We start from the raw sequence: 14,665 nt of genomic DNA, 5'->3' as shown, positions 1-14,665 counted from the left end.
TCGCGGATTAAGCTATTAGTTATTACTGAAGCCATCACATGATACTAATCGATTACTGCTAAGCACCGTTTCGAATTCAATGGTGTGAGCGGTACTGTTAATTTTGTGAATATGTATATAAGAAAAGAAACAGTAAAAATTTGAGGACTATTAGTCGTAAAACGGCCTTTTCACGTCGTTAGAACACTTAGAACGATCATCACAGTCTATTAGAATCTGTGGTTCCTTATATCAACAACATCGAAAATATCTATACTATATAAATCATTTAATAGAAACATCGCATAAAAATTGCTTAAGCAACTTCCTACCTCAATTAATGAATTAGCTTTGTAAATACAGCAATTAATAATCTCTTTATCTTCCTTCCGAAAGTGGGTCTTGACTTCCCTAACCCAGAAGCATTATTCATATTATGAGTACAGACTAATTAAAATTACATCACAGCACGCATGAAGCGTCAAGATGAACCGTATGAAATCAGACATAAAAATATATGAACGTTTTACACCTTATTGTGATGGAATAAGAACCTTTGCTAGGTTTATTTTGACGTAGGAAGTGCAACACATTAATAACAGTCCAATAAACACGTGTTGTACCACTTGAACATAACAGTGATGATAAACATCTTTATAGTGAGGATGTTCATTGTTTGTGTACTTAGTGATGGTATTGCAACATGAAAAGAAAATAAATTTCTTAAAATCTTAGGAACTAAGAAGATTGTGTAATGGTTTAATTTACCGAGATCACTAATTTTTAATGCATCTTCTACATTGTCACCAAAGAGTATAATAATATATGTATAGATTGACACAAACATAACTATGTATTTTGTCATAAATCTATCGAGCGTGTTATCCCGGGTATTAAGTACAAAATACTTAAAACTGCAATATAATTGTATACTTAAGCCTTAAGCCAACAGAACATTGATTATCCAAAGAACTAAATTATAAATGTCCTTGAATTATTCTTAAATTAGTTAGGACATATAACACGACAAGTAATGGGAAATTGAATCTTGATCCAAAGCAGAAGCAGAAATGTAGGTAGGTACTAAAGTAGGGAGCTTTGAATAATGTGTGTTTAAAAGTTTACAATAAATATAATTATTTGGGAAATAACTGTCAAAATCGTAACTTGCACTGAGATAAGCCCGATGTAATTCCGCTAGAATTAACGTACGATTAACTCACTTTCGGACCTAGCGAGCATAACCTACACTTTCAAAATGACGTAAGGAGGGTCCGTAAAAACAAGCGCCTCGTTCCGCTAGATGGACCGACGGAAACAAAAACTAGACCGGTTACGTTTCGGATTGCGGCAAATTCAATTAATTTTGACTGTGACACCAACAATGACGTCTAAGGGAAGAAAAAGCTGTATTGGTAGTATCAACAAAAATCAGTCAACATTCAAAATTTGACCGGCAATTGTCAAGCTATGAAAATTACTAAAAGGAGATACAATTTGAGAAGAGTACCTATATTTAGATTTCAGTCAAGTTGAAACAATAGACCCTGACAGTTTTACGGCAAAACGTACCAAGACAAACGCCGCATCCGCGTAATTTCGCGAAACACTAGATTGGTCGTAGCTAATGCGGTAAACGTGAGAACAACAATGATGTAGAATTGTAAACTACACCAGGCAATCTTACAGGTACTTAAATAAAATGAGGATGCAGCCTGAGCTGAGCTTCTTGACAAGAAGAGGGAATTTATTCATAGTCAGGAGCCCGAGCTTACGCATAACTTTCGAATTCGAACTTTTGAACATAGTAAACATACTACATAAATTAATATCAGGATCAGCAGGAGGCATAGCGATTTAGTAACAAATTGTTCATACAAACCAATTCACTTGGTAATTTGATACCGGATTATTCAATACACTAGTTCACTACCCACAGTGCCCTACAAATTAAGGGTAGCTGTAAGACTTCCACCATAACGACACAGTTCTGAACGCTGACCTGCTTCCGGGACAAAGCCGAGAAAATTGTCCAAAACATTACGGAGAAAATCACAAAAGGTACGAGTAAACATGAATGGCTGCTGGCGTGGATAAACGAAGGGAATTATTCGATGCAGCGAGAAGAAACGAGCAGGAAAAGCGAATGAAAGCGCAATGGAAAAAAAACTGGCTGCTGTCAAAATGGAGACAAATTACGAGCCATTCTAAATTTTGTAAGTACATATTATAACGGCGGCTCTAGCAATTTTGAGGTATTAAACCATCGCGTTGATTATTGACTAGTCAATGGTGGGTTTCAAGGGACGGATAATAACGAATCTTGATATGATATTATGATTTAAATAATTGACTAAATATTATGATATTAAAGTGGAAATAATCAAATGTTTTTGAATGCCTCACCTTTCACTCGATCTTATGCGAAAAACATTTTACCTATAAATTAAATTTTATAGATGCTGCTTAGTTTTAAAAATATAAGTAAACAATAGTCCAAAATTAAGTACACTTAATTTTGTTAAGTCGTTATTATCAACAACACTTTACTGAATCAAAACTGATACTAAACTTAAAACGGATATTACCGCACTTATAGATAGCAATCTAAATGTGGTCGATAATATAAGTACTCATTATCATGGAAAATTCTATAAACAACGTTGAGAATCAATTAGTAAAACAAACAATAAGTCATACAATTTATGATCTTGACACTAATTATACTAACTATTACATAACATGCATTAAATTTCCAGACCTATTACTGGTTCATATTTAAAAAAATGCTTTAATTGTTTATTAATTGTTAAGAAAGCTATTATGTTTTTACTTCTTTATGCAAGTATGTAGTAAAAAATTTAGTTATTAATTAGTAATATAAGAGTATGACTTATAAGAGATTATATTAAAATATGAAACGAAAGGAAAAATTAGAACGCGGTTTTACATGGAGATGCATTCAACTTTAGCACACGTAAACAACTCTTTCCAGGTCTAGAAATATTATAACTTGCAAAAAAAAAAAATTACGAGCTAAGTATTACGCATTACATTAATAAAACGTTGTGACTGATCTGGTTTTCACAAACTGCTCCTTTATCATCAGGCTTGTAGAATCATCGAAGAAATCGTTCGAAACGATCCAATGAAAGTTACTTTATTATCCTGACACGCGACTATAGCTCTTAATGAGTTAACATATGGTCATTATGTTGCGTCGGTAGGTAGTGTAGAGATAATACTGGTGCATTAAGAACGTGACACAATCAAGCCGTTGATGAAAGTTGCGTTTTTGCTCGTTTATCCTTCTGAGAATGCAGCAGCGCAGCGCAGCGCTGGGGATAAATTGTGATATTGGTTTAATAACGAACACATGCTTTTGCGTTGCCTTTAGAGTTTATTTTATTATTATTAACCCATTTGTATTTGTTTTACTAAATACACTTTACAGATTTCACAAACATAAATAAACAACAGGCCAGAATGTCATTTTCACGGCGGTTTGACGTAGATAAATATCAGAATATGGAGTGTGGATTTAAGAGGAGTGAAATCTCTTATGGTAGAACTGTTGCAAAAGTGTTAAGCTGTCAGCTATAAATAATAGTTCTAAATCTCTCCAGAGTAGCGCTAGAGTAGCTAAGAACCTAGGCGTTATTGACGGAGTGAAGTGCGCTGTCTATGATTTTTCAAGTATTCTAGGTATTGTAGCGCCACCTATTTAAGGTTTTTTGATGACACTTTCCATATATCAGAAGTTTTGCCAGGATGGATTTATGGTGAGTTTATTTGCTAGATGATAGAAAATAATGTTAATACCAATAGGGAATATTACGCAAAATTCTGCAGAGCGGGCACCCCTAGTACATACTATAAACAAACCGCCTTGATGCATCAATGTCAGACAGCCTCTGCACCAAAAAGGATTCGGCGCGGGAGTACTCTCCCTCGGAGCGGGTGTCCTCTCCCTCAGAGCAGGGGCCTTCTCCCTCGTAATTGATATAATTGATATAAATATAAATAATTGATATAAATGAAATATTGAAGTTGATATATAAACTGTTGATAAAACCATGGTTATTGATTACGAAGAAATGAAGATAAATTGTCTTGTTAACATTATTTGCAATTTATATTGTTTTCTTTGCTGTTCCATTTGTTTTGGAAACAGTTCGCTACAATACAATATCAAACTCATTTTTTTAATAAACCGTAAGTACTGCTAAATAAATAAAAAAACAACATGATCGTCAGTTTCTTATATGTAATTATGAATACCACATCGTCTCCAAATTTGAATAGTGTAACAATAACAGAAATAACATTAACAGAATAAACTCTTGCAATCAAATAGCTTATAGCATCTCAAGAAATCTGGAAGATGGCAGCTTCACTTCACTAATCGCTTGGATTACTAGAACTCATTACTAAGTACGAACACCAGCAGAATGGGAAGCAAAACACTGCGTTATACAGCTAAAACTGGTTGAGTAAATGTGGGCTGTACACGTTCATGTACTTGCATTGATCTTAGTCTATTAACTGCAGTTGCGTGCACTTGCATTTGAAGGGCTTTTTGTAAAAAGGTCAGATCTCTCCTGTAATCACGATCAATAATTAAAAATCTTTTTAGTGACAGACAATTTAAAATTGTAACGGTATTAAAGTTATTATTTTGTAAGTTAATCTTGAACTATTCTTGTAATAAATTTTTACGGGTTTTCCTTCGCCTAACTATTGATTTAAGCTCGAGACATCCTTGCATAGTCTTTCGACTTTACAGTTCATAGAAACATGTAGGTATTAAGTAGATAACACTCTTATATACGAAAACAAGATAATTTCATCGAAACTTGTAACGCAAACAGGCTGTGGCAACCATAACATTGATGAGTCACACCGATTCCATTTGCACTCGCCGGATTCACACGAACAAAACCAACACAAAGTATCACGAAGAACCTAATAAATCATGTTAGCGACCTCTGCCATTTTTAGACCGTGTTCGACAATGGTTCCTCGAACTTACGAAGACCCTTTCATCGAGACTAAACCTTATCTTCATATATCTAGAGTTTACGTTTGCAAGATTGGACAAATCTGGTCAAGTCGTACATTAGGCCTGACCCCACGACCTCGAACCGTGCCATTTCAGCAAATAGGACCACTGACCGCACCTTTACGCTTTTACCGTGTCAATTTTCATTGTCCCATCATTACCATCGCTATTCTTGGATGTCTCGAGTCACGACTTGCCCTTTCACATATATTAGACTTAATTTCCATGGTAGACTATCATGTTGACAATAAAAAGGCCTGTAATTATAGTACAGACATTTTCGCATAAAAAGCAGCAAATATCTTAGGATCGTATCTAACAACATGGCTGTTTTATACAGGCACTGACATTTTTAAATTGCCCATCAATTCTAAAGATTACCTAGAACATATATGTATACTTCCTTCGATATTAGTTTAGATTATAGATGCAGGCGATCTCAACAGCGAACGGGTTCTGTTAACAGGTTTTCTAGTCAGTAATTGGATGTAGTTAAATAGAAAATAGTCTTGAAGTCATCCTTTAAGTGCAGAACACAAGGTCCGAATTCAAACTAAATTTAAGTAGAAATCTGAAGCAGAGTCTGTGTAGTTTATGTTCGTCGAGTGTAGCAAATCTGGGCTGGTAATGCCTGTAAATCGCCGGAAAGCGAATGATTCACATTCATTGACACGCCAGACATCTCCGCGATCGCACGCAATTGCTCCTCTCTTTGTTTAGATGACACATCGAGATGAGAACGTTTAAATTGGACTGGAAGGCCTGTAATTACGGCAGTATACAAATAAATCAATTATTCTAGGGATCGGAAGTTATTACTAATGCAATTTAATGACGTCGAAAGTCATTCAAGTATTTTAATGCCCGGTTTCCTCGTTCTTATAGCTAGATGATTAAAGAGTTATGTTATGGAATTGTAACCCCACATTATGGTGTAGATACAGATGGTGCGTGTGTAAATACGTACTTAAACATAAGTTGCCCACTGCAGGTTTGTGAATCATAAGCCAAAATTATACTCCAAACTAAAGGAATCTAAGATTAATAAGGAAAAGGTTTGACAAATTATGTTAAATAGACCAAAATGTCTCAATAAATTTGCTATAAAATTCTAATTTTATGAGAGAATCTATTTATTTAATATTGAAAATATTCTCAGTTGGATACTTTCATGAGACCTTAAATAGACCTTTTGAACGACATGATCATATCATCCTTGGTGAATTCGGAACTCTCCCCCTCGGCGACTTATTCACATAAATATAGTATATTTCTTTAGGTAGACAAATAAATATAAACAATGTGTTTTTAAATTTTCGCGTATATAGAAAACTGCTCGGATCTGTAACTCATCGTTCTAGCTTTTGCCTATTTAATTTGTAACGTGGAACGTTTTCATCTACCCTCAAATGGCTAAACATTCCGTCTCGGTTATTTATCATTCGGTCATTTAGGTTCTTAACTAGGGCGAAGTAATAGCAAATATTACAAAACTAAATTTCTATTGATTAATTAAATCATCCCGATATTATATACCTATTAGCAAAATAAATTATAGCAGCCTCGATGCTAAATTAATTGACTTGAAGAATAGCCTCGCCCAATAAAATACTTAAAGAAATTACACTATAAAATTGTCAACGTCGGCATAATTTTAGTAGATATTTCGTTTATTTCTTTAACTAGGCTACCTTTCAATAAACACTGCAGTAGTACGCAGTAAAATACCAAATGCTGTTTTGTTTACTTCTTACTTCATTTATAATAAGTCTAATCCGGTTAGTCTAGTACCGTATTACACGTTCACTTCGATTAGGTACTTTGTTTCTGAATATGTATTACGGCCGATGGAAATAATCGCAGCAAATATCGATCAAAACCACGACGGGACAATTCTTAACCAAATAAAGAAGATAGATCTAAAGATAAGACAATGCATTCTCAGGTTTATAGAAATTAGGACTTTTAAACAATTCAGTTGTGAAGATTTGTCATGTACGAGTCTCATTATGTAACTTTTAGTTATTTCTTATCTATTGACTTCGGACTGCACAGGTACAATCAACAGATTCGCGCTTCACCTGCGATCTTTGTGGCACGAAGTGCCGTGCTACGAGTGGACTTTACAGCCACAGGAAAAGATGTGCCGCACCTCCGATCTCCAGCGGCGCAGAGACCTCTTCTTCATAATTAACTGTCGCTGCAACAATCGTCTGCCATGATTTAGTTATGTATTTAGAGCGTAGGTAAACGTTATTCTTATAGGACGGGTGATACAGACATCGTCAGAGATACATGTATACGACATATGATTGATCTAATAAGTGATCTCACCTTGTTCTTAAACAGTTTTAACTGAAACTGCAAAAAAGTGTAGTAAACCAATTGGAATGTTGAAAACAATGGCGCACAATTAGCCGGTCTTTTATCTTATCTCCAAGGCTCAAAGCACAATGAAAACTCTTGCTCTATTTCCATGTCGACACTTCGTGATGAAACGGTGTGAATTTGTGTCCGGTGTTAAATATCGGTTTTACGATTCCTTGCAAATACATAGTATTGTATTCTAAAACGAAAATCACGTTAGCGAATAGATAAATGGTGGACGGATTTAGTTGCAATTACAAGTGTACAATCTGAACAAAACATCGTTACACTTATTTTTGGGTGTTTTTCTTTAGGATGCTATTATATACTTATGTCACGTAATCATGAAACGTTGTATGTTAAATTTAATTTTTGTATTAAAAATGCCACTCGCAATGCAATAGTTATTTGTACAACAAGAGAGCAAAGTTTGATATTTCTTCGAGTGCTTGTTTTGAGTCCCGTGCAAGCGAAAGATTCTATAATTTAGAATCTTGAGCGTAGTAAGGGACTCATAAGCGCACGAGATGTAAATAACTTTGATCTCGTGTAGTACACAAAATTTATCACGTCAGTCAGCCATCAAAAAATACAACCTGAAAAAATTTAATCCGTCTTCATCACTATTTCACTCATGTTTTCTGAAGGTATTCTAACAATTTACTTTAATTACCGCAATAAAACAATACGAAAGAAATTTCAATAAAATAATACGAAAATAATGAATTAACGAACATCAATTGACAGTTCAATCGACAACTTTTTCTTTGTAAAAAAAAAAACTTTGTAAGATACGGTCTGAATTGCGGATACTACTATTTGTCAACTATAGTTCGTTAAAAGTAGTTAAGTAGAATTATTACTGCGTAACAATTGCGTAAATTTGTATAAGTTCATTGTTTTGATTGGTAAAATACGTAAAATATGGTGTTTTTATTAAGCTTCTGTACCGTTATTTGAAGCCTATTTAATATTTGAGAGTGCGATGCTGTTTGACAGATGACGTAGCGGTTCACTATAGGCTGACACCTACCCCCATAGATTCTTGTATTTCAAGTTTTAACCCGCCCCACCAGGCGCCCGTGGCGTCCGGCCGCGGAGTGCTTCATTGGCGTTCTGTTTGTCGGAACGTTCGGTTCACTGCAAAAAATTCTTAGAAATCCTTAGATTCTTAGAATTTTTTGCAAGTACTAATTAAAAGTATTGTAAACGGTTTTACCGTTCGATTGTTAATATTACTTCAATGATTTGATGGACAGCTTGTGTTCGTCAATGTGTTTAGCAAAGCTGACACCTCATCGATTCACATCGCGAGCGCAGCGTAGCTGTCGCGTAAGTAAGCGATTCTTATTTTATTTTGTTTACAGCGAATCGGATCATCTTAAGCACGGAGCAGGTCCTTGAAAAAGTGTAAACGTGAATAGCAATTTATAGGCCACAGTTTTATTGTCCTCCGAAAGGGAGGTTATAACGGTTCCTATTACAGTATAGAACTGACTAACTTAGGAATAACTAAAAAGACGCGCTCTGTGACGTCGTAGTTTATGCTAATCAACTTGTGATTTTGCATTAAGTAACCTTAGGGTAATTACAATAATAAAGATATATATGACCTGATATTTTCCGTGCATTTCCATATTTTCTGGTACTGTGCTGCTGTGATACAAATTATTTTCTTTTGCATTTAAATCGAAATATCACAATAAAGGCTGGATTTGGAAGTACCCCCAATTTTAGAATGCTTGAGAACGGGGGCTAAAACGCCTAAAACAAGCTAGAATAAGAAGCCATTAAAGAAATGATTCGATTTGAGAAATGGTTTGGTACTGCCATGGGTACCATTAAACAGTAAAGTTACTCTAGTATCATGCTGGCTACCAAATTAGGGTCCTGTCCGCCTTAAAGTCGACGAAGCCCCGCTATCGCGGGGCTTCTATTTCCGCTCTGAGGGACGAAAGGTAACTAACAAACCTACATCGAAAACCTCCTTTTCGATCTTTTTGTTTATATCCTTTGGAAAGTTATTTCTCAATAATACCAATTTTGGATGCACAGTACTGTCGATATCTTAGTGAATTTTATTTTCAATTAAGGTATTTGTACCTAATAATAAATAGTGCCGCTGCTAAAAGTGCCTTCTAGTTAAAGCAAGGGATTTAAAAGTGAAACTCTTGTATGTAAAACTGACATAATTCAGTTGTGTTAATGTGAATTTCGGTTAAGGAGTTTTTACTATATTTATATATAAAAAAAAAATTTAGTTTTGACATGTATAACTGCATACAGGAGGGGCACTATTTAACCCTTTGCTATAACTATAACCCTTGTGAGAAAAGGAGGTTCGAAGTATTTTTCTTTTCATGACTGAAGAACGTAATTGAGACTGGGAGGTCGGGTGGTTACAGACCGCCGCTGCCTGCACAAGGCATAACACATATCCTGCCTGCTGCGTAAGCAGAGTTGAACAATCTTGCACTATGTTAAATTAGCATACTGTAAGCTTTCCCACCTGCGCAAGGTATGGAGAAATTTACTACCATTGCGTAACTTATTGTACCTATACTACCTGTACCAATTATGGATATTCGCCATGGCCTACTACAATAATTATTCTGCTGCTTAGCAGAAGGTTTATTAAAATATAAATATTTGCTGTTAAATATATATACATAACGTACCTAATATTTCCCGCCTGCGTAAGGCGAATGAATATTACTATTTAGCCAGCTGAAGACCTGCCGCCTGCGCAAGGTGTGCGATTTTCATTATCCTGCTACGCTAGCAGATGAAGCAAAATGGCTACTATAATACCAGTATACTTAATACAATGAACATGGTTCCAAGCGCCAAGACCTTTCCCGCCTGCGCAAGGTGTGTGAAAATAATTAGTCACTGGGGCTAAAAGTCGGACATGGTTCTGAAACTGTTATTAGATAAAAGTATATTAAGATCATACAACATGCCTGCGCAAGGCATGCAACATCCATTAGCCTGCTGCGCAAGCGGGTATCAATGGGTTCAAGGTATCATTAATCAAATATCGGTACTACAAAGCATTTATGATACAAGTACCTACTTAACATGTATCTATTTCTATAAGCCAAGATTTCAACTCCCATGTAAATCTCCGTCTAATGGACCCGGGAGGAATTAAGCATGCTCCTCTGGAGTCGCAGGCGTACATAGGCTACGGAGACTGCTTATCATCAGGCGGGCCGTATGCTTGCATAATAATAATTCATAATCATTTATTTGCACATAAAAAGCCTACGCAAGGCTTTCGAGAAAATAAAACCCTAAAAAGATAAAATAAGCCTTGACACACTCACTGCCAGCGACCCGCTAGACGTATTCCCTTTTCGTAGGCGCTTTGCGAGACATACTGTCTTCTCACGTTAGCAGCTTCGCTCGTAACGCGTAGCTCATGCTGGCACTGAATTTGTTAACTGGCTTTCCGGTGAGTAATATTAAAAATCACCATAAGTGGTTCATACTTCAAACGTGGCCCATTCAATCATGCTAATAATCGTGTTATTTTATATGTCATGCCCAAGGTCTTGATAATCACGAGTTCATGATACTCTGATCGTTGAATAAAAATTTTGAGATTTGTTTTGAATTGCCTTAATCAACCGGCCGCCCCGCCGCTACATAGTTCTAATGATTTAAAGATATAAATATATTACCCTGGACTGGTTCAAGGTTCTTGGCCATTCATCATTTAACCCCATTTGGGTCAAACACAACAAAGGTTGGGAAAAATGTATCCCGCCTGTAAGGGTGCAGCATAACAAAATAGCAGCAGCATAGCGTAGCTTGAACTTCGTTAACGTTGCGTTGTCTACAGGAAAGAAGTGAAGGATTTAATAAAATGTATATGACCCACAACTGGTATAATCATAGCTCAATACAACTCATCAACTCAGTACAAATGAAAGAAAGCCATTTCGGTTATTGATCTAGATGAATACATCAGGACGTTAAAGATATATGTCCTAGATGTCGGGACGACTTCTTGTTAATAGCAAAAAGTGCTTTTTTGGATAACGGATACAAACCCTTAAGGGTTGAGATACATACATTTACCTATTGGTTCGAATCTACTTTAAAAGACCGTGTGGTTATTTTACAAATTTCCCGGGAGGAATTAAGCATGCTCCTCTGGAGTCGCAGGCGTACATAGGCTACGGAGACTGCTTATCATCAGGCGGGCCGTATGCTTGTTTGCCACCGACGTAGTGCAACCTCGAAAGTTATTTCTATACCAATGTTCATTAATTGGTGTCCTATGAAATTATTCCCATAAGTATTCAGTTTTTGGCAACAATAATGTACAAGACAAAGTTTCTGTATTGTATACCTACTGTATGTTACAAATATATGTGAGAATCAGTGAGCTCGCTGAGATAACATTAGAATTGCTTTAAATCATCGTTGATACAATGTAAATGCTAGACAAGTCTGCGCCATTGGCTATGGGTATGCCACAGGTTGAATTACCTACTTATATGTATATAGTTCTCAAATCTCGTTTAAAGTAATGTAACATTAGTTTTTCTTCAAAAACATAAAAATAGGAAGGCTACTTAATCCCAAATGATTAAATACTGATTATTTTTAGCGAAGGTCTTTGACCTTACTGTCTAACCCGTCAGTCAATAACATCTCCTTGGTAAGATAAATAGTTATGTCCATACATCTTGCGCTTCCTTGAGCTTGCACCAGGTAGTACAAGTAGGTAATCCCGAAATAAGGTATATTTGTGGACAAAGCTGGGACTATCAGTTAGCATGGCTATTACTTATATGTTTTAAATTATGCGAATTGTAATTTATTCAAACACTTTAGCGAACGTAGATCTATCATCTACGCACAGGCCTCCTCTTCTTCCTCGCGTTTTCCCGGCATTTGCCACGGCTCATGAGAGCCTGGGGTCCGCTTGACAACTAATCCCAAGATTTGGCGTAGGCACTAGTTTTTTACGAAAGCGACTGCCATCAGACCTTCCAACCCAGAGGATAAACTAGGCCTGGTTGGGAGTCTACGCACAGGCCTAACCTTGGCTTATCAGGAACGCAGACATTGTAATATGTGAAATACCAGACGATACAAAGAACCAAGCGGGAGAGCAGTCTCCTGGCAGAGTTTTCGAGATTAAATTGTAGCTCACTAACTGAAATTGACGAGCTTTTAGTGCCAATAATACAGATCTTGTTTAAGATTTTAATCAGTCACTTTATGTTTTTAATATGTATGAAACTAAAGGCCAAGTAAGTATATTCAGGTCAGGGAAAGCCTTAAATATACCTATACATTTTGCATGATGGTACATAATTGCAACATAATAATAATGATACCTCCAAGAGGAAGAATCCTAATATTATTTTTGCTGTATTGCAGGCATTGAATTGATAAAGGTTATGTTCTTACCATACTGGCCCTAATTATTGTACATGTAATAAAATAAAACCACATTATAGGCTGGTTAAAGTATGGGCTTAGGCCCAAAAATATTTTAGAATACTCTCTGGGGTAAGACTACCATCGTAGCGAATATCAAAGAAAAATTAAAACGGTTACAGCAAATAAGCTTTGTTGTGTATTATGATTGAAAATTGGATATTCTACGAGCTTATTTACATTCTGAATGGCTATGCACTGTACACAGCTACAACAGTAGAGTGGTAACGGGTTGAACTCTTTTGGATGAGTAACAAAAAGCTGTTAATAGCGCTACCAAAATAAACCTACTATATCACTTACTGTCTATTTGTTATTTAAGAGTGTTCAAAAGCGGGAAAATAAGGACAGCTAATGTTAATCCATGAATTAATTGGCCGAGAGCCTGATTACTTCTACAATATAATAGACACTATTGCATGTTGTGATAAGCGCACTTTTCATATGATTTACTTTGCCCTTAAGACTGTAGGATTTTTGAAAATAAACAAGCGAAGCTCTGAAAAAAATTATATAAAAATCGTTTTTGTGAGCCTATAAGTTAAATTGTATCCTGCCTCATAAGTAAATACCAATATTTGGTAACCATATCGGGGTAAAAGACACTTAAAAGTGTCAATAATTAAGTTTATTTTCCTTTTGGCAAGGTAATATAAGGTCGAATACGAGTCAGTTTGTTAGAATGTGGACCTTGAAATCAATTGAAACACATACTCGTACAATGATCTCAATGTAATTTTTGGAGGGATAAAATAAAAAATATAATTATGTTTTCGTAATTTATTTTAATAAACATACAGTTTTATATATACAGGTCCTATCTATAAATAACATTGTAAAGTAAAATATGTCACTGCACACTTTAAGCTTTTTCACATTCATCCATGTACCCGGATTGTTAAGTACACTTGTACTTGTTGTCTCCACCATTTTCACATATCAGTATAAATTAGTCACATTGGCGTTTTCTGACCACCAGGCGATCACAGACACGTCTCAAATATTAAATAGGCTTCAAATAACGGTACAGAAGCTTAATAGCAGCGTTTTACCTTACAATAAAACGCTTATTAAGCGAAATACCTTATTTGAAGCCTATATTTTTAAATTCGCCTGTGGCTACAACACTCAGTTGCAATAAACCAAATCACTTATATAATGCCCGTCGAGGGTATTTTTAACTCACTGCTTTTTCTCTTACCATGCAGGTTGCAATAAGCAACATCTATAGTCTATACATACATGTCAACTGGTATATCTCTTCATATTGAAAATGAAATAATTAATAATATCAAATGCAACCCTTTTTGGAATGTGGTATATTGCAACTTCGTTTTATTTATATTTTGAGACCCAATGAAGCACTCCGCGGCCGGACGCCACGGGCGCCTGGTGGGGCGGGTTAAAACTTGAAATACAAGAATCTATGGGGGTAGGTGTCAGCCTATAGTGAACCGCTACGTCATCTGTCAAACAGCATCGCACTCTCAAATATTAAATAGGCTTCAAATAAGGTATTTCGCTTAATAAGCGTTTTATTGTAAGGTAAAACGCTGCTATTAAATTTTAAACTTTTATTTAATTAATTAATTATTACGAATGAAGACTCGTTGGGTGTTTCGGAACGATGCGGTTTGACTTATTTCAGGGGTCTATTATAAACCGTCAATATACCGTTGAATTACGTATGCACTTTTTTGTCTCTTTCTTTTTGCTAATGACGTAAAAGGGACAAAGACAATAAAATCCAAATACTTCGAACTTGTATTAGGCCCCGCACGTTGAAATGACATTCGA

General features: G+C 35.7%; 1 protein-coding gene across 1 annotated transcript in view; it reads right to left on the bottom strand.

Moving 5' to 3' along the window:
• LOC133520509 (myosin heavy chain 95F) overlaps window positions 1-14,665 on the bottom strand; it is a 61,950-nt gene that overhangs the window by 27,657 nt on the left and 19,628 nt on the right. The gene's annotated exons all lie outside the window — the stretch shown is intronic.

Source organism: Cydia pomonella, chromosome 8 (assembly GCF_033807575.1).
Source record: "Cydia pomonella isolate Wapato2018A chromosome 8, ilCydPomo1, whole genome shotgun sequence".
Taxonomy (NCBI): domain Eukaryota; kingdom Metazoa; phylum Arthropoda; class Insecta; order Lepidoptera; family Tortricidae; genus Cydia; species Cydia pomonella.
The sequence above is the reverse complement of the archived record's forward strand: the minus strand, read 5'-3'. Positions and strand labels throughout refer to the sequence as shown.